Consider the following 22,285-nt stretch of genomic DNA (forward strand, 5'->3'; position numbering starts at 1 on the left):
AAATGCAGAGGTAAGTCAATGATTTTCAAGTTATGAGAAAATGATGACAGAAATTGTGGTGACCATAAATAACTCTAAAATAAAGAAGTCCTATATACTGTACATTCTAGCTCCTGGTTTCTCTTGCAAATTTTGTGGAGGTAAAAAACTGGGATCAGTACCAGTCTGTGAACTCTGATCAAATGGATAGCTGTCCCCAGACACTCATGGGCCTTGATCCATTTTTGTTGCTATGGGTCACACTGTCTCTAACTTCCTTTTTGGGAGGAAAGGTCTTCTCAGATTCCTATGTGGTTGGTAAATTCAAGATTTGAGAACCATGCCAATTTCAGAAGACATACTGTATTTAATTCTAATAGGATAGAAATTTTGAAAAATATAAGCTCATTAATACGGAACTCTTTGAATTTTGATCACATGGTCCCTGCCGCTGGCTCCACTGCCTCTTCTTAAACTGAATCTTCCTCCTCTACCTGATTTTACATTGACTCATGGTTAATTAAATTCTTCTTGAGATGAATGCCCTGCACCCTATATCTAATCAGCTTCTACCTTAAGCTTCTAGAAATTATTAAAAACAGATGAATGTAATCACTGATGTTCCAGTGAAAGTGTCATGAAGGCATTTGAAAAGTCTTCTTCGCTGCTGCTGAATTTTCACTCTTTTTTCCTCCTACAATAAAACTAGAGAAGTAACTCTGGTAGTTTTATCAGGCCACAGCTATCATGAAGAGAAGTTTCCCCCTCATACCAACTTTACCAGGTTGACAGTTGAGATGCTCTGGCAAAGGAACAGAATCGCCATAAGATAAGGGAAATCTTTTATGTCAATACTCCACTTCAGTGCCAGATCCTCTCATTAAAAAAATAAATAAATTCACAGCTAGGGAAAGATCTACAGATCTGACCTACCCCACAGAGTAAGGAATTATCTTCCTTCTGGACTTCACACATCCTCAGAGCGAGGACATCTTAATTTGCACATCCAAATTTCCAGCTAAGAGGAATGTTTCTGCCGAGAGTGTGAGAGTGTATCTTTGGTGAAGCTTAGGGATTTGTACAATGCATTAGCTAACCTCCTTCATGCAATCAAGGATATCATGCTAACAGAGTATGTTTCTTTCAGAATGGCAGCCCTTTCATTTGTAGAACAATGAAATTAGGAAAATCAGAAACTTGGAAATTTGTCTAGGCAAGCACTAATGTTTTTCAGTTAATTACAGTGACTAGGACATGCCTAGTTTAGTACTTAAGCAGACTGTGTGAGTCACGAGGCCCTTGCCAAAGAAAGTGAACACATTGCCCTGACTTTTTTTTGGGGGGGGGAGTTTCTTTTTAATTGAGATATCAATGGTTAATTGAAATGAAAGCAGAGTGCAAAGAATTATCTGTAACACAGGTTCCTTTCCATACAACATTCAGGACAGCTTATAATTAAAACAAGCAAATAATAGATCATGAAGGTAAAGCAGTCGATTAATATGGGAGGTAAAATTTAAGCTGATATCATTAAAATTAAGTCCAGTTAATAATTAAAAGTTTAATAGAAATAATGTCATCTATGGGATTCTTGGGAGGCTCATCATAGAAGGCCCTTTCCAATGTGCCAGAGAGATGAGATTCTATCAAGCAACATCTCTAAAAGAATATCTCTGGACAGAGAATTGGTCACTCATCTAGTCAGATTTAAGTTATTTAGGGGTTTAAAAGTCAACATCAGCAACTTAAACTGTGCCTGATAAAGAAATAGCAGCCCATTGATATCTTTTAAATATAATATTGCTTGCACTGATTAGAAACCTTCCTTCTTTATTGTCAATCATTTGCAATTTCTTGATATTATTAAACAACCTCACATTTGTGAATAACTGTTGCTAAGCCATCTGGTTCATGGGAGATCATTAACTGATGTGCACTAGTTATAATTGTGCATACTTTCTGTAACCACCACTATATGTTCCAGTGATAGCTCTGGATTCATCAGAAACATCCCCAAATTGTAAGAAAGGCATTTTCTTGAGAAATGCATCCTCACTCAGAACAGGTAACACCACAGTGCCAAATCTCATTGGCAACATTATCTCCAACTTTTACAGAATTAATGAATGTTTATTCTTTATCCAAGCCATTATCAAATTTAGGCAATGCTCAAGAGTGTTGAGTTAACTGTTAGGAAGCAGAAGAACTGAAGCTCGTCACCATACTTACAACAAATCTTTTACAAGTCTGTATAAGTTCTCCTGGGAGCAGCTCCACAAAATAGTTTAATAGAAAAAAGAGTAAGACTTTGTGGGACAGTGGGAAATACCTAATGAGAGGAATACCACAAACAATGTTCCAAGGTCCAACTCTGCCAATTTTGATTCTCATCAGCCTGGTTCCTTATTTCTTTTAAATGGCACAAAATTATCCCCAAATCAGATTGATGTATGTGTATGTACGCAGATGTATGTATTATGTAGGTATATGTGTTTGTACACAGAGAGCAATTATATTGTAATGTAATTAATAATTCAAATATTCAAGATTCTTTTACTCCCGTTGTTCATTCATGGCCATGGATGATTGTTCTGAATAAGCAAAAGGGCTTGAGATGTACTGGATGAATTTATACCTAGGTTTGGAGAGAAAAGGCTTCATTCACTCACTGTAGAAGCTCCTATGCAATTAAGTGGTGATGTGTTAATATAATGATGAATAGACTGTCATTTAAAAGGGAATACAAAAATCACCCACATACTCGGCCAAATGAGAGATGATGCACAGAAGCAGGGGCTATGTTATAAAACTTCTACGCTGCCTGAGAATAGTACATAGTACTAATGTGATCTTTATAAAAAAATCTTTATCTAATCTTCATCAGATCTTTATCAAAAAAAGGAAGCACTCTCTAAATTTAGAGAAACAAATATTATTTTGTTTTAGAAAAGGCCACAAAAAATAGAATCTTACATAGATAAAAGGCAACCAAATATAATGAACCAATAGATGGCAGACAAATACTACATTTTCACTAAAATTGCTTCTTTAAAAAAAATCTGTTAATATTAAAATACATAGGGACTATGGGAAATTCTTGTAAATATAGCAGATTTTTGTAACTTAGCTAATGGAAGGAAGATTGTATACATAATAAATAAATATGCATAATTTTTGCATTCATTTTTTTTAAAAAAATGATGAGAATCTACCAACAGTAAAAGATGGACACAGTATGTAACCTGTTCATTTAAATGTTTAACAGATACTTAACCCTACAGTAATTTCTTCATTAAATCAATCAGGTTGAATCAACTGAAGTTGCAAGACCAGCTTTTCTCTGAATAGTGATAAACCAGGAGTAACTCTTGGTTGTCCCCTGATGCTGAATGGAAAGCCAAGATGTTTATGTTCATATGTTAATCAAGTTGAGTCCTCCTACAACAGAAAAACAGTGATTATAGTTTTTCAGTATTTCAGGACTGGGCAGTGCAGCTACCTTTCCTGAACTCTTGTTTTATTTAGTATCTTATTTTTGGTATCTTCCTCCCCACAAGATTGTATGTTGAGGCTCCCACCCCATTTTCCTCCATTAGGAGCATCAACCTCACCCCTATTAACATGCATCACTTGCACATAAAAGGGGGCTGGGCTTTGATCACCCAATAATATTGTTGATATTGGCCTGAGTATGGGGCACAAATACAGACATTCGGTATTTCAAAAACATTTAAAGAGATCTTTGCATTGCATTTAATTCAAGACTATTTCAATTTGCAATTAAATATTGCAAATCCTACAAATATTGCTTCTCATTATTCATCAACTGACTATGTTCCTGGAGAGATACCAGTTTCTGAGTGTAACCCTGCCCTCTAAATTTCAGTAATTCTTTATTCTCAGCCAGAATTGGCATATTTTCCTGCCTCTTTCACATGTAATGAAAGTATTTTCATGAAGAATTCAAGCAAGGTATAGAAAAAAAATATTTTACACTGCAGGAGGTGACTTAGTCAATCTACCTTCCTTTTCTTTTTCTTGTCTTTTTCTTTAAGTTTAAATAAAATCTTACATGCATCAGATATCAAGTGGCAGTACTTACCCAACCTTGGCTGATCTCAAAATGAATCTAACCAAGTCAGAACTGATTAAAGTCAGAGAAAAACAAAACAAAAACACAAAAGCAAAATAAAAAGTTGCAAGACTGGGAGATAGGTTGGAAAGCCAGAGGAAAAACATTTCAGTGTCAAATTACTTTCATATTGTTGTCAAGAAAACTGCATTAACCTGCTCAAGAAACCAGCGGAAGTTAAGCTTGACTTAAGGTTCTCGTGTTCTCTCTCATGTTCTGTCCTGTGTTCTCTCTTGTGTTCTCTCTCTCTCTCTCTCTCTCTCTCTCTCTCTCTCTCTCTCTCTCTCTCTCTCTCGTTGAAGAATGAGAAAGAAAAAAAATGAGACACGGGATAAAAGGAGATGGTTATCTTCCATATTGATATTTTTTTTCAAAGAAGTTTTCTCTCTGGTCCCCTTCTTAATTTGCTCCCAGTTATCAAGCTTCACATCAGAGTTCAGCAGTAGATCATAGCTCAGCAGATGCTTAACTCCTTGGTTTAACTTGGCAGAAGGCTTTTTGGTATGACTCAGCTAGGATAAAATATTTATTGCAGATAAGAATGAAGCATTAAACACAACAATTGATTCACTGCTGAAATGAAAAGTAGTTGGAGTCTTTGAGAAGCTTTGTTCCAGAATTTAAAGCTCCCCCCCCTTTCAATCTTTGAAGTTAATGGGTCTTTGGCTGATTTCTTGATGGCCTTGAAAGGGAGTTATGCTGGATTAATAGTTGTCTCTAGCCTAAGTAAAACTGGTTTTTCCATCACTAATCTCAACTCTTATGCTACCTAGTATGAACGGATAGTGACTAGAGCAATTTCAACACAATGACATTTAGCACATTCTGAATGCTTATAATTAGTTTAGGCAGGTGCATTGGCTGTGATGTGGTGATTAAGGCATTAGAATAGGACTGACCCTGAGACCTGACAGTTCACTGGATGATTTTTCAGACAGTCACTTGGTCTGCAATATTTTTGTTATGAGAAAAAAAGAAAAAAGATTGAAGTGGTGCTTTGAGCTCATAGAAGAAAAGCAGAATTTTTCTCTCTGTAGCTGAGTTTTTGAGCATCAGCTGCAATATTCACAGTCACTGCAGAAAGCAATAATTTTGTAGATGAGCCAGTGCCAGAACATTATGTACTGAAAGGGAGAATTAAATATTTCCCCCTCCCCCAGATGTTTCCAACTCTTAGCTATGTTTTCACTGTTTTTCCATCCTAAATTTAGCTCTCATTACACCTAATACTGCACCCATCCTTTCATTATTTGCCATGGAGTCTTTTACCAAACAGCATTAGAAGGTGTGCTATTTTCATAAAAATGGCATGACTTTCCAAAAGGAGAGAGGCTTTTTTTTTTTTTTTTTAGCAAAATTTATAAAGGTTCTCCTTGCCTAACTCTCTGCCCCCTGAGGGTTACCTTCTGTGCTAATGCCCACTGAAGCAGCAACTATGTTTACAGTGATATCCAATTCTATCAAAAACCAGACAGACGTTTCTGTTAGAAAACAAGAAGATTCAAAGGGATCTAACACTAAAATGCTGTATTTCTGAAAGCTGACAGGCTTCAGAATGGTCTACTTTAACTGTAAGTGACAAACTTATAAACTTCTCTTCTCTTCTCTTCTCTTCTCTTCTCTTCTCTTCTCTTCTCTTCTCTTCTCTTCTCTTCTCTTCTCTCCTCTCCTCTCCTCTCCTCTCTTCTCCTCTCTCTTCACAATTTTGGCTGTAAGTTTTTAGATTTGGAATTAATCCTGAGTCGCATCAGGCATCTTCCACATTAGTTCAAATTAAATTGGGCTTTTTAAAAAATTGATATTTGAGCTAAATGTTGTGACCGGCATACTCACATTTATCAGATATCAGTCTGTTAAATGAGACAAGAACATAAATATTTGCATTATAAGCTCCTTAGAGGAAAATGCATGATATTTTATTCAAATGAAACACTAACATATATTGGATGTTACATGAATTAATCACAATCAGCAACATCAAATAGATTGCTTTATTGATTGATGTATGAATATTGATTGTTTTATAAAAATGGATACCTATCTCACTGAGTATTAAAATGTTGCAAGCCCTGTCAAAGGGGGATATAATTTATCTATGGCAACGGAAGAACAAGGAGAGGTTACAAAGTAATTCCTGGCAAGAGTTGGGCTGCATTTCAAGAAAGCTGGGAATAATTTGTCTGGAGTCACCTTGCAAACCAGATCTGTGGAATTTAAGCAGAGTTTAATAGAATAAAGAGTTAATTTATTGGCTCCAATCACCAATTTATACTGTGGGGACTTTAAAAGGATGTGTAAACAGTCTCACCTTCTATACTCAAGCAGACTCAACCTCTTTATTCAACTCAACATGCTTGATCTTCATATAGAAAGTTGGAATATCAACTTTCACCCTAATGGAGAGAGTAGTTATGTGGACTAGGCAGAAACAGCATCTTATAGAAGTAATCAGGGAGTGTCCAGGGGAAGAGAGCTATTTTTTGTACAGATAGTCCTCAACTTACAACAGTTCATTCAGTGACTGTTTGAAGTTACAATAGTGTTGAAAAAATTACTCATGATTGTTTTTCACACTTAGGATCGTTGCAGCATCTCTATGGTCATATGATAAAAATTCAGTTGCTTGGCAACTGATTCCTATTCATGAGAGTTGCAGTGTTCCAAGGTCATGTGATCACCTTTTGCGACCTTCTGAAAAGCAAAGTCAATGGAGAATCCAGATGAACTTAACAACTGGGTTATTAACTTAACAACTTCAGTAATTCACTTAACAAGTGTGGCAAGAAAGGTCATAAAATGGGGCAAAATTCACTTAATAAATGTCTCACTTAACAACAGAAATTTTGTGCTCAATTATGGTCATAAGTCAAGAACTACTTGTATAAGAGATGGTAAAGTTCATGAATGGAAAAGATTAGGAAATTAGTTTGTGTGTGTGTGTATATATATTTGTGTGTGTGTGTGTGTGTGTGTGTACGTGTACACATATATGCACACTTTTGACTGAGCCAAGAATTAAAACACCCTAGTAAAAAAGTAACCTAGTGCAGTATTAACTAGCTTTTAATGTTTGCAAAAGAAAACCAAAAGGCTGAAAAGACTCTCCTTTTCAACAAGGAAGAAAAAAAGAGAAGAAGGGCTATTTGAAAAATATAGTAAGATGGTAAAGGTAATGGGGAGAAGGCATAAGTTCTCAATTCCTCCTTTGCTTGGTCTTCTCTCAAAATGACTACTCTGTTCAAATGGATATAAAGAGAACAATTTAGACAGAAGAAAGTAGAAATCAAGATATTTTTTTTTTAAAAAAAGGATTATTAGGGTGTATTTGACTAGTATGAATGGATTTAAGACTCCAAGACCAGATCAGTTACATCAGTGATTATTGAAGGAGTTTCTGGTTGACATCTGGAAGCCATTCTCTGTGATCTCTGAGAAATCAGATGTCAGAGGATTTGAGAAGCCAAATGTTGTTCCTATTTTCAAACAAGGGTGAATTCTGATTGGGTGAGAAGTGAGCAGAGAGCTACCACTTACAGGTTTCTGAGCTTTATTGGCTTGGCTAGAAATCATTAAAGACAGTAGTAGAGACAGAGATAATGCTTAAATGGAAGGCTGTAAATTAGGTAGACATATGCAGGCAGTTAGTGTTTTTGCCAGAGATTTGTAGCAGAGCAGCTTGGTAAATCTGCTGGGTGAAAGTTCCCTAAAGGTTACCATAATTCAGAGGTTCAGAGCTGATAAAGTCCAAAAGATCAAGACCCAAGGTTGAAAGCCAAAGATCCGTCCACAGGCAAGGAATTAAAAAGAATCAGGAAAAATCAGGAAGAATCAAGAACATAAGTTGGGAAGCCAGTGTGGTTATTTCCACCAAAATGGGAGGCCATAAATCAGAAGAGTTATAAGCCTTGATTACCTGGAAAAGTTGATACAATTTCCTGTGTGTCTCTGCTGCTCAGCTCTTTTTAAACTAGCATTGTATTCTGGATATTGGTCTTTGCCCAAGGTGAACATGAACTCCCAGTGATCTGCATCAGAACTTGGGAATGGGGAACAGATGAATTAAGAGTTTAGAAACCTTTGTTGCTCCTGTTTCTTGACCTTTCTACCTCAAAAGGTGACATTGGTCCTGGAAACTGTTTCAGGTACCTGGCTAATTTTTTTAACTCAGATTAAATAAAGATTCTGCCAGATTATGAAGAAAGAAGAATCCAAAACTAAAAACAAAGTAAAGTAAAAGAAAGAAGCAATTAAGACCAGCTAGCAAGTTTGGACAAACAGTGGAGCCAAACATTATGTGGACAATTTCAAATTATAGCAATACAGTAGAATGCAATAGAAAAGCACCCAAAATTTAGGAAATAACAGTAAAGCTAAGATATAGAAATAAATTCTAAACAAGCTAAAATATGTCTATAGAAAAAGAAAATGAAAAAGTCCAGTTTCAAAATTTGATCAGTCATTTTATGACAAGAACATTCTGGAACAGAAATTTTTTATCTACTTGATGTAAAAAAAATATTCTTATTTAGCATTTTAGTCATTCAGTAATTTACTCTTCTGGTATATTCATTGTCCAGTTCTCTATTTTCTCCTCATTATGAACAATATTCTGTATTCACTACATGGGATCTGACTAATTAGATTCTTTTGCTGTGCCATTCCATTTATGATCCTGTCTATTAGATTGTCCATTTGGTTGGAGCCAGGAAGCATACTTTCTCTGTCATAGCACCTAATTTTTGGGACACCATAACTTCTGAGGATTGCTTGGCCCTGACCTTGCTAACATTTTGTAAGTCCTTAGAATATGCAGGCACATATTATTATTATTCTGTGTTATATTTATTATTTTTGATGATTTTTAATCTCAACACTGCAGCTACCTATATATAATATAATATAATATATCATTTCTACATAATTTCTACACTGCTGCAAGTAAAGTCTTCACAGCTAACAAACAAAAGCAATATAGCATAACCTGAAATAAAGCTTTTACATAAAATTCAATAATACATAGTATTAACAGTGCATTCCTAACTATATCTGAGTGTACAGGTGTGTTTGAACATAATAGCCACATTTGCAGACACCTTTTAGTAGCTAGACTTTTACACACTCACCAAATATACTGAACAAAAGTAGATAATATTGATACTACACCTTCTGAAGAGAATGAATAACAAATTATCTAAATCAGTGCATCATTATCAGTTTTTCAGCTTATAATGGAATTATTCATTTCTTTTGCTACCTGGATAATTCCTTGCTGAGGCAAATTAATGTTCAATGGGAAAGTGTTCTGCACAACAAAATAAAATATTTAAGTTGTGTCAAGTTTTTCAACTTTATTTTTGAGTGAAAAACAGGAGTGTTTCCTGCAAAGTCCTTTGCCACAACAGTGAAATTTTATATATTTCAACCCAGATGTGAGCCTATTTCAGTATATATTATATTAATAAGGGTTGGTAAGTGTAGAGGTAACAGTCCCTATTACCATACAAATGTGTGTTGTGACAATGTCAAACTTCCCAGTAATTATAATATAAGGTTCTGTTAATTATGCCTGTATAACCCTTTGAAATTGTGCTTCATTTCAGAAAAAGTTCAAATAAGCAGTGGTTTGAAACTATTTTTCACAGCAACATGGATTCCATAATTCTAAGTGAAATAAAACAGTGTAGAAAAGAGCAACAAAGATAATTAGGGGGCTGGAGACTAAAACATATGAAGAACAGTTGCAGGAATTGAGTATGTCTACTGTAGTGAAAAGAAGGACTAGTGATGATATGATATCAGTGTTCCAATATTTGAGGGGCTACCACAAAGAAGAGGGGGAGTCAGAAGGCAAGACAAGAAATAATGGATGGAAACTAATCAAGGAGAGAAGGAACCTAGAACTAAGGAGAAATTTTCTAACAGTGAGAACATTTAACTAGTGGAAAGACTTGCCTTCAGAAGTTATGGTGGCTCCCTCCTCTTTTTAAGAAGAAACTGGACAGCCACTTGTCTGGAATGGTATAGGGTCTCCTACTTGAATAGAGGGTTGGACTAGAACAGTGGTTCTCAACCTGTGGGTCGGGACCCCATTTGGGGTCGAATGACCATTTCACGGGGGTCGCTAAACCACGCTGTCCGCCATTTTTTTCCCTTTTCCCTAGCTGTCCTACTCCCTCTTATTGGTGGCCACACCCACTTGGGGGTCACCACAACATGGGGAATTGTATTATGGGGTCACGGCATTAGAAAGGTTGAGAACCACTGGACTAGAAGACCGCCAAGGTCCTTCCAACTCTGTCGTTTTGTTATTAAACTGGTACTTTGGAAGTCTTTTGCACTACTCTTCTCTAGTTTTGTCACTATTTCAGGAGGACAAATCATTCTTTTCTCAGCAGCACTTACTTCAAACTTTGTTGGGTGTGGCTGGAAAAGGTACGTTTGGCATTGGCATTGGCAACTGGTAGGACAGGACAGGGAGAATCTGCAACCTAGAATACTTTACGAAAGCAAATGGCACCTTCTCTTTGCTTCAGGCCAGATCCAAATTACCTTTCACAAATCTACTATCAATAAAATTGAATGTATATAGAAGCTGTCCCACATAGGATATATTTTAGGAAAGGGTTTTTTTTTTTAAAATACTCCATTTTAGCAGAAGGTATACTTGGGAATTGATGTAAAGTGTGATTTGCTAAAATAGAATTGTATCAACTGTATTCTGCTGCCAACAGACTGCACCCAGTGGGCAGATCAAACCATGCCTCCATTCTAAAAATAATTTAACAGCCCAATAAACAGAAGCAGTTTGGTAGCACCCTTTCTGATTACAAATTATTTAAAAAGCACACACCTTGTGAGCTGCAGCTCAGTTCATCACAATTCAGTGGTTCTATTCAGTGGTAAGAAAAGTAGCGTCTTATACTAAGGGGAAAAAAACAAAACAAAACAGCAAAAACAAATACTCAGGCTAGAATAAGTAGTATCTGGCTCAAAAGAAGTTAGTTGTGAGAGTGATCTGGGAATCCTAGTAGACCACTGCTTAAGTATGAGCCAGCAGTGTGTTGCAGCTGCCAAAAAAGCTAATGAAGTTCTAGGCAGCATCAACAGAGGATTGGTATCAAGATCATGTGAAGTGATAGTATCACTTTATGCTTCACTTGTAAGACCACACTTGGAATACTGTGTCCAGTTTTGGTCACTACAATATAAGAAGATGTTGAAACTCTAGAAGAGTGCAGAGAAGAGCAACAAACAAGATAAAGAGTCTGGACGCTAAACCATATGATGGATGGTTGTGGGAACATGATATGCCTAGTTTAATAAAGAGAAGGATTAGGGTGACATGATAGCAGTATTCCAATATTGGAGGAGTTGTCACAGAAAAGAGAGGGTTGACCTATTCTCCAAAGCACTTGAGGGCAGAACAAGAAGTAACAGATGGAAACTTATCAAGGACTGAGAAAAAAAAATCCTTTCATAAAGATTAATCAGCACAATGGCTTGCCTCCAGAAGTTGTGCATGCTCCATAACTGGAGCTTTTTAAGAAGACATTGAAGAATCATTTGTCCAGAATGGTATAGAGTCTCCTGCTTGAGCTGGGGATTGGACTAAAAGACCCCCAAGATCCTTTCCAGTTCTGATATTCTATGTTCAGTGTATGGAATGAATAAAGTGCTGTAGGATTTAAATTAGGATGAAGTGTTTACCCTGGACTTTTCACTGTGTCAGAACTTTCTCAGGAGAAGACAATGGGCCTAGAGTATAGAGGTCACCTCCTTGAAAAGGACAACTGATTGTCTAAGCTACTACTCAATAAAAGGGCTCTATGGTATTCATGCAATATTGCAAACATATCTAATCACATACTCCACCAGGTTAAAGAATTATTTTTGCACAATGTCCTATTAATTAAAATTATGTCCTATTAAACCCACAAGCATGTGCAATTTTAAAACATTTTGGGGGAGCGCTTGGGACTGAAGGAATTCTTTCAAGCTAAGAAACAAGACTCAGATATAGAATAATTGCCAGCCCAAGACATTTTGGGACAACACACTTCACTGATCACACAAATTTCCAAATCATGAAAATAAAGAATGAAAAATAAAATACAGCATGGACACAGCAATATTGAATTTTGATTTCTATCCTAACTGCTTTCACCAATATGTAAATCAGAGAAATCAATAATCTTGCCTTTCCCCTTTCACAACAAGTTCAGCAGAGCACAATGACATCCAATGCCCCCAAAACAAGTTGACATCATCATCAAGGAAGCTGACAAAGGAGAAGTTCTCATTACAAATAAGGTGGAATATGTCAAGGACGTTGAGAAACAAAACCACATTCTATCCTTAAATCCCACAGCAAAAATTCAGATAAAAATCATGCAATGTAATGGTAAAAATCTCCTAAGGAAATGCAAAACTGACTTCAAGGAGACACCCCAGAAGTCGGGACCAGATAACTTATACCTTCTTCCCTATATACACAGTTCAGGAAATATAGGTTGTTCCAAACATTGGAACCATCATCAGTGGGATAGCAACTCTATGCTCAAAGTTATGTTATAACAGAATAAGAAAATAACAGAGTTGAAAGGATCTTGGAGGTCTTCTAGAAGGAGAATAGACCCTATGTCATTGTGGACAAATGGCTGTCCAATCTCTTCTTAAAGACTTCCAGTGATGGAGCACTCACAACTTCTTGTCTTGCCTTCTGGTGCTTTGGAAAATAGGTTGACCCCTCTCCTTTGTGGCAGCCTCTCAAATAGTGGAACACTGCTATCATGTTGCCTCTAATTCTTATTTTCACTAGACTGGACATAGTCATTTCCTCTAACCATTCTTCATATGTTTTAGCCTCCAGTCCCTTAATAATCTCATCTTTGTTGCTCTTCTTTGATTTTTTTAAATAATATTTTATTAATTTTCCAATTTTACATCTAAATATTTAAAAAGCAACGTGGTGGTTGGGTTAATCAATAGTTCAATAACATACACAAATCTTTAGTACAAATCTCAAGTTACAACATCAAATATTTCCTTTCTTTTTCCCTTAATATCTACTATCTGGTATTTAAGCTAATATGGTTCTTATTATATCAACTAAGTAAAAACGTCATTATTACATTTATCAATAAATTTTTAGCTTATACATATCTTAATTACTTTTACATTAAATCTTTATAGACAATCAATGTCCTGTTATTGATTGTTCCCCAATTTTTATTTTCCCATTCAATATTCAGATTTAACATTTGATATTTATAATTTCCAGGCTTTAGGTAACCAAAGTTACCTAAAGTTCTTTGATTGATTCTATCCCTCTGTTAAAGCAGCCTAGGATTGCATTGGCTGTTTTGGCAGCTATAATACACTGATGGCTCATATTTAAGTGATTTTCCACTAGAACTCTAAGAACCCTCTCACTGTTATTGTTATTGAGCCACGTTTCACCTAATCTGTACCTGTACATTTGGGTTTTCTTGCCTAAGTGTAGAACTTAGAAACTTATTCTGTTTATTTTATATACACAATCCAGAATCTGTTTGAATCAGCTAGTGCCTTAATTAAATTCACTGCAATTAAATTAAATTAAACCATTTGACTTTATATTCTTCTATAGCTACTTCACTTTTCTATATAACATACCTGCAAATCACTGATGCAGCCATAGACATACAATAGGCCAATATCTTGACCTAGAACAATGCCTTCTTAGCTCCTGTGCAAGAGTGCATTTATGTAAATCTTATATATCTGTATCCATGAGAACCAGGAGAAACCATGATATTTTTTAGCACTTATTGACGATTCCTCTGAGTAGATTTTCTGGCTATGCTAAAAGCTCCTGAGTTAATTTGAGAGTCTGCAAAGGAGAAAAACATGATTATTGCAAAAGCATTTATTGCATTATAAATGGTGTGGATTTTACAATATTATCTGATTTTGATCAATAATTGTACCACTCTCTTAATAAGATAAGTAGAAATACTGTACTGGTATTTAAGCAAGCCAAAAATTCTGAATATTGGGATTATTCATATTATTTGGTTGGCATCTAGACAGCACTCAAATTTGTTTTGTATTGTATCTAATGATTTGCTTTAATTTGATTTTGAACAGCTTCAGATTATTGCGTTAATCATCCTGCTGTACTGATTTAATATAAAATAATTAGCAGCCTTTCTTTAATGAACACACTCAAACCTACCTCTATGGTAAATCTTTCACATGTTCTTGAAATTATCTCATTCGTTTTATTTATCAGCGAAACATATATCACTCTGTACTAAGAACTGGTTTTTGAAAGGTAGCCTTTATTACTAGCCAATCAGCCTAAACAATTTAGATATTCCAAGGAAAAATAATTGGAACTTCTTTTCATGCTGTTATATAATAGGCTGTAGGTGATGAGATAACTCCCCCCCCTGATTTTTACAATTCTCATTCGAAATCAATTACTGTATGTTCATTGTCTAGAAGAGTACTAAAAGGTTACTTTATGTATTACACTATTAGTGTTTCAAAAGAGGACTGTCAAGTGAGATGCCAAAATTGCAGGGACAAAAATCTATAATTGTAATGTGTTGACTACAATACCCAATAATAAAACAGTAAAAATAAACAATTAGAGACATGTGGTCAAAGATTATAATAATTATCTTGAATTATCAGTCTTTGAATCTGAAACACTTGGAAAGACACTACTTTTGAGTTAATGGTAACAATTCTCAGCTGGATATTTGAAATGTCTGATGTTATATACAGCAGATTCTAATGTCATACTATTATAGATGGGAAAATGCCTGATGGCATCTTAGTTCTATGCCAGTGATGGCAAACCTTTTAGAGATCAAATGCCCCAAAACCACCCCATCTGTCCACCCACCTCCGCTCTGCGCCCCGCTCACCTGCAGGGCCATCCACCACCTCCATGGCCTACCACAGATCACCCAGGCAGCCCAGCAGTGCCATGACAGCCATGCCCTCCGCCTGCGCACCACAGGGCAGAGTCTTGTCCCCACTGCCTGGCTGCCATGTCTTTGGCTGCGCTGGTCTGTGTGGACCATGCTCGGGGGCGACTCTCCAGGGGGGACTGCTGGTAAGGAGAGAGCCATGGGGGAGGCAGAGCTGGGACAATGGCGCACGTGCCCACAGAGAGGGCTCTGAGTGCCACCTCTGGCACGCGTGCTATAGGTTCACCACCACTGTTCTATGCATAGAAGAAAATATAGTACTTTGTACTGTTGCACCAATGTGCACTCACACTTACTTTGAATTCATACATACTTAAGCCGAATTGCATTTGCCATTGGTTTGAACTTTCACCCAATTTAAATAGTTCTTCATGGAGTTCTTCAGAATCACATTCATTGTTTATTATCAAGAATAGTTTAGCAACACTATTACTATTACTATAAATGGATAAGAGATTCATACAGTATGTATGAAATACAAACTGTGCCATACACCTATAACAAGGATTGTGAGACAAATGACAATTTCAAGTATTAAAAAAATAGTTTTGGAATAATGTAGTTTATAATTAGAATATGGATTAATTTTATGAAATAATAAGAATTTCTCTTTGTTATAATTCATATTCTATGTAGCTGCTAAATGTGACAATTTAATGTGACAATTTTCTCTATAGACATGGTAAGCTTTTATTATGCTGCCAATAGACATTTCATTTCCACATAAATGTCAGAATAAGGATAGAAATGTATTGTGCAAAGTTCCATCAACTGGGCAGAGTTGATTGTGTCTTGCAGCTCCTTGGTTCAAATCAAGATGAATTCCAGGAAAGTAGGAGGATTTTTGGGGTGATGGATACAGAGATATTGAAAATATCTGAAATTTTACGTTGGATGTGTTACTGATTTTCAAGTAGTGGTAACAAAAGGATAAATTTCAAACTAAAGCATGAATAACATATCTTTACACAAGCTGCTGAAATCCCAGTATAACTTTCCTTCCAAACTTATTTTCTAATTCAGCAGCTCAGGGGGTTGTAAATATCTTCAACAAGGGCACATTAAGTTGTGCTTAATTTGCTGTGATGTTAGGTTCCAAAACCAAAAAAACACATGTTGTGATCCTTCCAAGCAAATTTCTTTATTATTCTTTGTCCATAGACAGTGATGGCGAATCTTTTAGAGACAAAGTGCCCAAACTGCAACCCAAAACCCACTTATGCATCATTGGGTGTCGGGTGGGTGAGGCCCATTGGGTGGGCGTGGCTGTGGTGGTAACAGCAGACTGTGTGGGACTAAAAGGTTCAATCAATCAATTCCAACTTTGCAAGATCTTTTTCTTTCCTGCGAGAAGTTGAAATTGACTGATTGATTGAACCTTTTTTTTTGTACACGGTGGCTGAGGCCTAAAGTAAAAAGGTTTTATAAAACCCAGCTGAAAGCATAGGACTGGGGCAACGGCGTGCATGCCCACAGAGAGGGGTCTAAATGCCGCTTCTGGCACCTATGCCATAGGTTCGCCACCACTGCCATAGACAATCTTGCCAAAATGAAGCAAACTATCAGCCACATAAAACATATACTCTGGGACCTATTAGGGAGAAACTGTCTTCACCAACTTTCTCTCACACTAAATATCTTCACTGAATTGTCCCTTGCTCTTCTGGAATGCACTCTCTTCCTCCTGTGTATCCAGTCTACATTCCATCACATGTGATGACATTAAGAGGTAGGAATATTCCTTATGGTTGAAGAGGCTTTATACAAAGTTGGCATCAAATTAAAAGAAAATGTGCAGTTATTTCTGAGCTGATTAATTATAAGTGAATTGATCCTGGTCTTTCCCAGTAATGAATATCCCCAAAGGAGCAGTTGTACTAATAATGAAGGCTCATCTTAAATTCAGATCTGTCTGGGATTTAAGAAAGCTTAAACAAACAAAAGCAACTAGTATTAAATGTATTTGAGCTGTCATGCTCTGAATCTGAAATTGGCAGCTTCATTACATCAATTCTGCTTCTTCCAAAACCACAATTTTTCAATAATAGTAATAATAATAATAATAAAAGGCTACAGAATAAGTTAAATCTTATAATGCAACTATATTCATCAGAGGCAAAAATTCTACAGCTTTTTTTTCTCAAATTGAAATCAATTTAATCCTGCCACTTTGATTACAGTTTGTCAAAATGATTTGCTAATAAAATGAAAAAGAGTCTATGTGAAAAACTCATGCACTTAAAGCAGATATTTGCTTAAATATCAGAATTATCAGTGAACAAAGGAAATGATGACAATATATCAATATATCAGTTTACTTGTAAAACCTAAATGGGGTAGATTTTGGATTGTTTTAGCAATAGCAATAGCACTTAGACTTATATACTACCCCATAGCACTTTACAGCAGTCTCTGGGCAATTTACAACATCAGTACATTGCCCCTAACAATCTAGGTCCTCATTTTAACAACCTTGAAAGGATGGAAGGCTGAGTAACCTTCAGCCAGTGAGGACTGAACTCTAGACTGTAGGAAGAGTTAGCCTACAATGCTACACTCTAACCACTGTGACACCAGGGCTCGCACCAGTATTATCTGGCCTTTATTTTTAATGATATTTTTCTCTACCGTAAAACCAATTGAAATCCCAGTCACAAGCCCTACAGGTAACAGTCATTCTAAAGATAGATGAATTCAGGATAAATGCTGTTTCTAAGCAGACAGGAAGAAACAGCAGCCTTTAATATTATTTTTAAACCAACAGGGGCAGATAGTTCTGAAACAGCTCTGAATCCCTGTTCTAACTTTATCTCTTTTTCTTCCTCCTGATAACCTTCACTTCCCAAAAGAAGAAGAACTCAAAATCTGTAACAAAACTCAGAAAAGAGGGCAGGATGTGCTGTTAGAGTTCCACATTTTTGGTTGCTATCAATGTTTCAGTTGTCATTTACCTCACAGGACATTTGTGAATATTTATTTGTGTGAGGAATTTATAGGAAAAGAACCCAGGTGGCTAACAACAACCAACACAAATATAACAAAATAACACAAAATACAAAATAAAATTAAAACAACTTTGATACACCTATGTTTGGCTCAACTAATATCCTGGCTCAGCCTCTGAGGAAAATCTAAATTTTTATGGCCTTCTGTAAGGACAGCAGAATTGGGGCCCTCAAATCTCAGGTAGTATTGTAGTTCCATAGACTAGGCACCATAACAGATAAAGCCTTTTTATCTGATAACTTACTTTGAATTTGCATTTGCATTTTCATAACCCTATAGAGCGGAACAGATTAATCAGTAGATCAATATACCGGGTCTGCAAAACAAAGCAAATAATTTGATCTTGAAGAACATATAATAATATGAACTTGAAGACAAATGGGTCTAGCAATGGTTGCTGGAATTGGGTATGTCTAGTTTAATGAAGAGAAGGACGAGGGAGAACATGATAGCAGTGTTCCAATATCTCAGGGGTTGCCACAAAGAAGAGGGAGTCAACCTATTCTCCAAAGCACCTGAAGGCAAGACAAGAAGCAATGGATGGAAACTAACCAAAGAGAGAAGTAACCTAGAACTAAGGAGAAACTTCCTGACAGTTAGAACAATTAATCAGTGGAACAACTTGCCTCCAGAAGCCGTGAATGCTCCAACACTGGAAGTCTTTAAGAAGAAAATATGAGACTATAGTATTACAGAATAACATTGACAAAATAATTGGAACCATCGCCAAATTTATCACTACTACCCCAGCCTCCATGACAGGCAAAATTCAAAATAACAGTCCATTCCAGCCAGTGGACAAATCTGGTCTTCTATATCAAAACCAGAGAAATTAAAGGGAATGATAGTCCTAAAATCAATTTTAAAGGCAAGATGGCATTACTGCATTTTCTAGTAGCTCAACACACCTCACAGGCTTGTTGTTAGGGGTAAATAGGAGAAGGAAGGAGTATTAGATATGTTCACTGCCTTATTTATAAAACTGATAAAGATGAGAAATAAATGAATAAAAGTTATCCATATAATAATGGCACATGAAGAAATATACACATTATTTAATTAATTTGGTATATTTGTATGACCATTCATCTCACATGAAAGTGTCTCTGGTCAAGATACAACATTCAATTAAAAACAAATACATTAAAATTAAAAAAACAACCAAATACATAAAAAACAGTCACTGTTAAAAAAAATACTATTAGAAAGGCACATAAACATTGAATATAAAATCACAAGGCTGAAAGGAACCTTGGAGATCTTCAAGTCCAATCATCTGCTCAAGGCAGGCACCCTACACCATCCTAGTCAAATGACTGTCCAGTCTATTTTTGAAAACCTCCAGTGATGGAGCACCCACAACTTCAGGAGGCAAGCTGTTCCATTGATTAATTGTTCTCACTGTCAGAAAATTTCTCCTTACTTCTAGATTAGATCTCTCTTTAACAAGCTTCCACCCATTATTTTTTGTCCTGCCCTCTGGTGCTTTAAAGAATAAATCAGTGTCCTCTTTTCTGTGACAACTCCTCAAGTACTGGAAGACTTATCATCTTCCCCCAATCTTTACTATAGTAACCACATTAAGTGAGCCACCTGAGTTCATAACAATACTTGTATTTTGTTGATTATTGTTCCATTACTTTGTTAAGCACATTTTCCCAACAATTTAGGATTATTATATTGACTATTATATTTCCTTCTGCTCAGGCCTTCCCATAACCATACTTCAACAAGTTAGAAGGAGTTACACTACTTAGGTCACAGAATCTATCACCTTCTTACAAAGTGCTGATTTTTCCACCTCTGCATTGTAATACATCTTAATAGATCATGGTTGTTTTGAAGTCAGCAAAATCCATTGCTTTCTCATACCTAACAAAGGCAGACTGATGGGGTCTGGTTTTCAGCTTCAGTAATTCCAAGATACTTTACTAATTTTGATATCTTCCATCTTTTTTCCTACTCCATGAACATATAATAAATAGCTAGCACATTTATTTATTTATTTATTTTCTTTTAAGATCTTTTAATGCAGTGAGGTGTTGCTGAATATATAAGGTTTGAACATTGTCACAGACTCTATATCAAGTTTTATGCAGTCCTGATCAAAGGAGAATTTCTACCTGTGAAAGAGTGCTTGCACACAGAGGGCTGACGGATAGAATAATGGTTTCTGAAGGTTATATATCAGGGCATTCTATGTAGCTAAGGCTTCTGCAGAGTCTGAACTCTTAATTAAGAACTAATGGAACTCAAGAGACTCGTCAGATCAAGAAATGGTTGAGTTCTTTTGGCAGTTTTTTTCATTTAATGGGACATTTAATGTTAGGGATGGCAGACCCTCTGATTGTCCCAAGCCCATGTGGGACCATCCAAAGGTATTGTGAGAGATCTAAAATCCAGATGAAGTGATAAATGCAAGTGATTGCTATATGTCTATCTACCAGACCACAAATTTTGCATGAGATTAAGACATAATCAGTGGTAGTGGAATTCAATAACTATCTACTAAGGTTCCTGTTTCCTACCCCATTAAGAGGTTAAAATTTCTGGTGATATATAACAAGCACCAACCTGCTATATTAGTTCCCTCACTCTTGGAGTGTGGATGACCTCCAGAGTTATTATTGGGTTTGTGTATGTATGTATGTGGGGCAGGGAGGAGACTTGTCAACTGAAATAAGAAAAGTCTTGTAATTAGTGCCAACGTTGATATTAAGATTTCCTACTAGTATAATACCAACACTGGATAATCTTAAGTAAATTAAGACAGATAGTCCTCCAGTTTTTCCCATCTAATGTTTGTTAAGGTAGAATGAAGACATGTATACTTGAAACTAAAACTGAAACTATATTATCATTATCATTATCATCAGTAACTAGCAAAGTAGCTACAACAATAAAAGCACATAACAACAGGCTCTATTACAGTAACAGTAACAAAAATCACCATATAGAACTGCTGCTTAAAGTTTGCCAGTACAAGAAGGTAAAAAAGAACAAAACAGGACAAAACAGAATAAAATAAAAAGATGAAAGGACTTCCTGGTAATGTCATTCTAAGATTAGGTTAAATTAGAGACTCAGATCACCATATATCTAATGGAAATTCAGATCAGTGGAAGTGATTTATTGGAGTAGATCAGGTGGTAGATACTTCCAAGGTTTATTCAACGAAATAAGTTTGAGAATTACAACTAGTGTCAGTCCGTCTAGAGCTGAGATTCATGTCTGAATCAAATACATCACATATGAGGGAAGCACCAATCTTTAGTAGAATATCTAAAGGTTAATTTGGATGAAATTGTGGGACTAGTATGGAAGCATGGGAAAAGAGAGAAAAATCCAGAATGGTGTCAGGTTGTTAGTGGTGGCAGCATATTCACAGGAAAACTCACTTATGCAATTAGATAGATAGATAGATAGATAGATAGATAGATAGATAGATAGATAGATAGATAGATAATAGAAATAACAATAGCACTTAAATTTATATATTTCTACCCAGTGCTTTACAGTCCTCTCTAAATGCAAAGTCAGCATATTGCCCCCAGCAGTCTGGGTCCTCATTTTACTGATCTTGGAAGCATAGAAGACTGGGTCATTCTTGAGCCAGTGAGATTCAAACTGCCGTATTACTAGCATTCAGCAGAATTAGCCTGCAATACTGCATTCTAACCACTGTGTCACCAGTTTATAGATAGATAGATAGATAGATAGATAGATAGATAGATAGATAGATAGATAGATAGATAGATAGATAGATAGATAGATAGATAGATAGATAATGGTATGCAACAATATTAATTGGAAGAAAGCAGGCAGCTTGTGGGCATTTATTACCTAGGATATCAATCTGAGCTCTTTCCTCAATGTGTCAATTTTGAGCTGTTTCCCCAGATCAGAATTATCTTTGGGGAATGGAGGGATGGTGCCTCTGATCTAGTTATTTTCTGTTGTCCTTAATTGCCATTCTGGAGTCTTTGTTTAATTGCACTAGGACAATTTAGCTGTGTCTTGGATCAGTTTCACTGCTTGTGCAACCCCTTGAATTTTGGATTATATCTCTGTTAGTGTAAATCATCCACTTTTAAAAGGACAAAGTGATATTTTGTAGTGATGGGACATTTAGCTATCCTCCCTGCTGTCAAGGTTGGAGATATGGTAGAAGACCCTTTGATAGATA

This window comes from Crotalus tigris, unplaced genomic scaffold (assembly GCF_016545835.1).
Source record: "Crotalus tigris isolate CLP2741 ecotype Arizona unplaced genomic scaffold, ASM1654583v1 scf7180000017816.2395320, whole genome shotgun sequence".
Taxonomy (NCBI): Eukaryota; Metazoa; Chordata; class Lepidosauria; order Squamata; family Viperidae; genus Crotalus; species Crotalus tigris.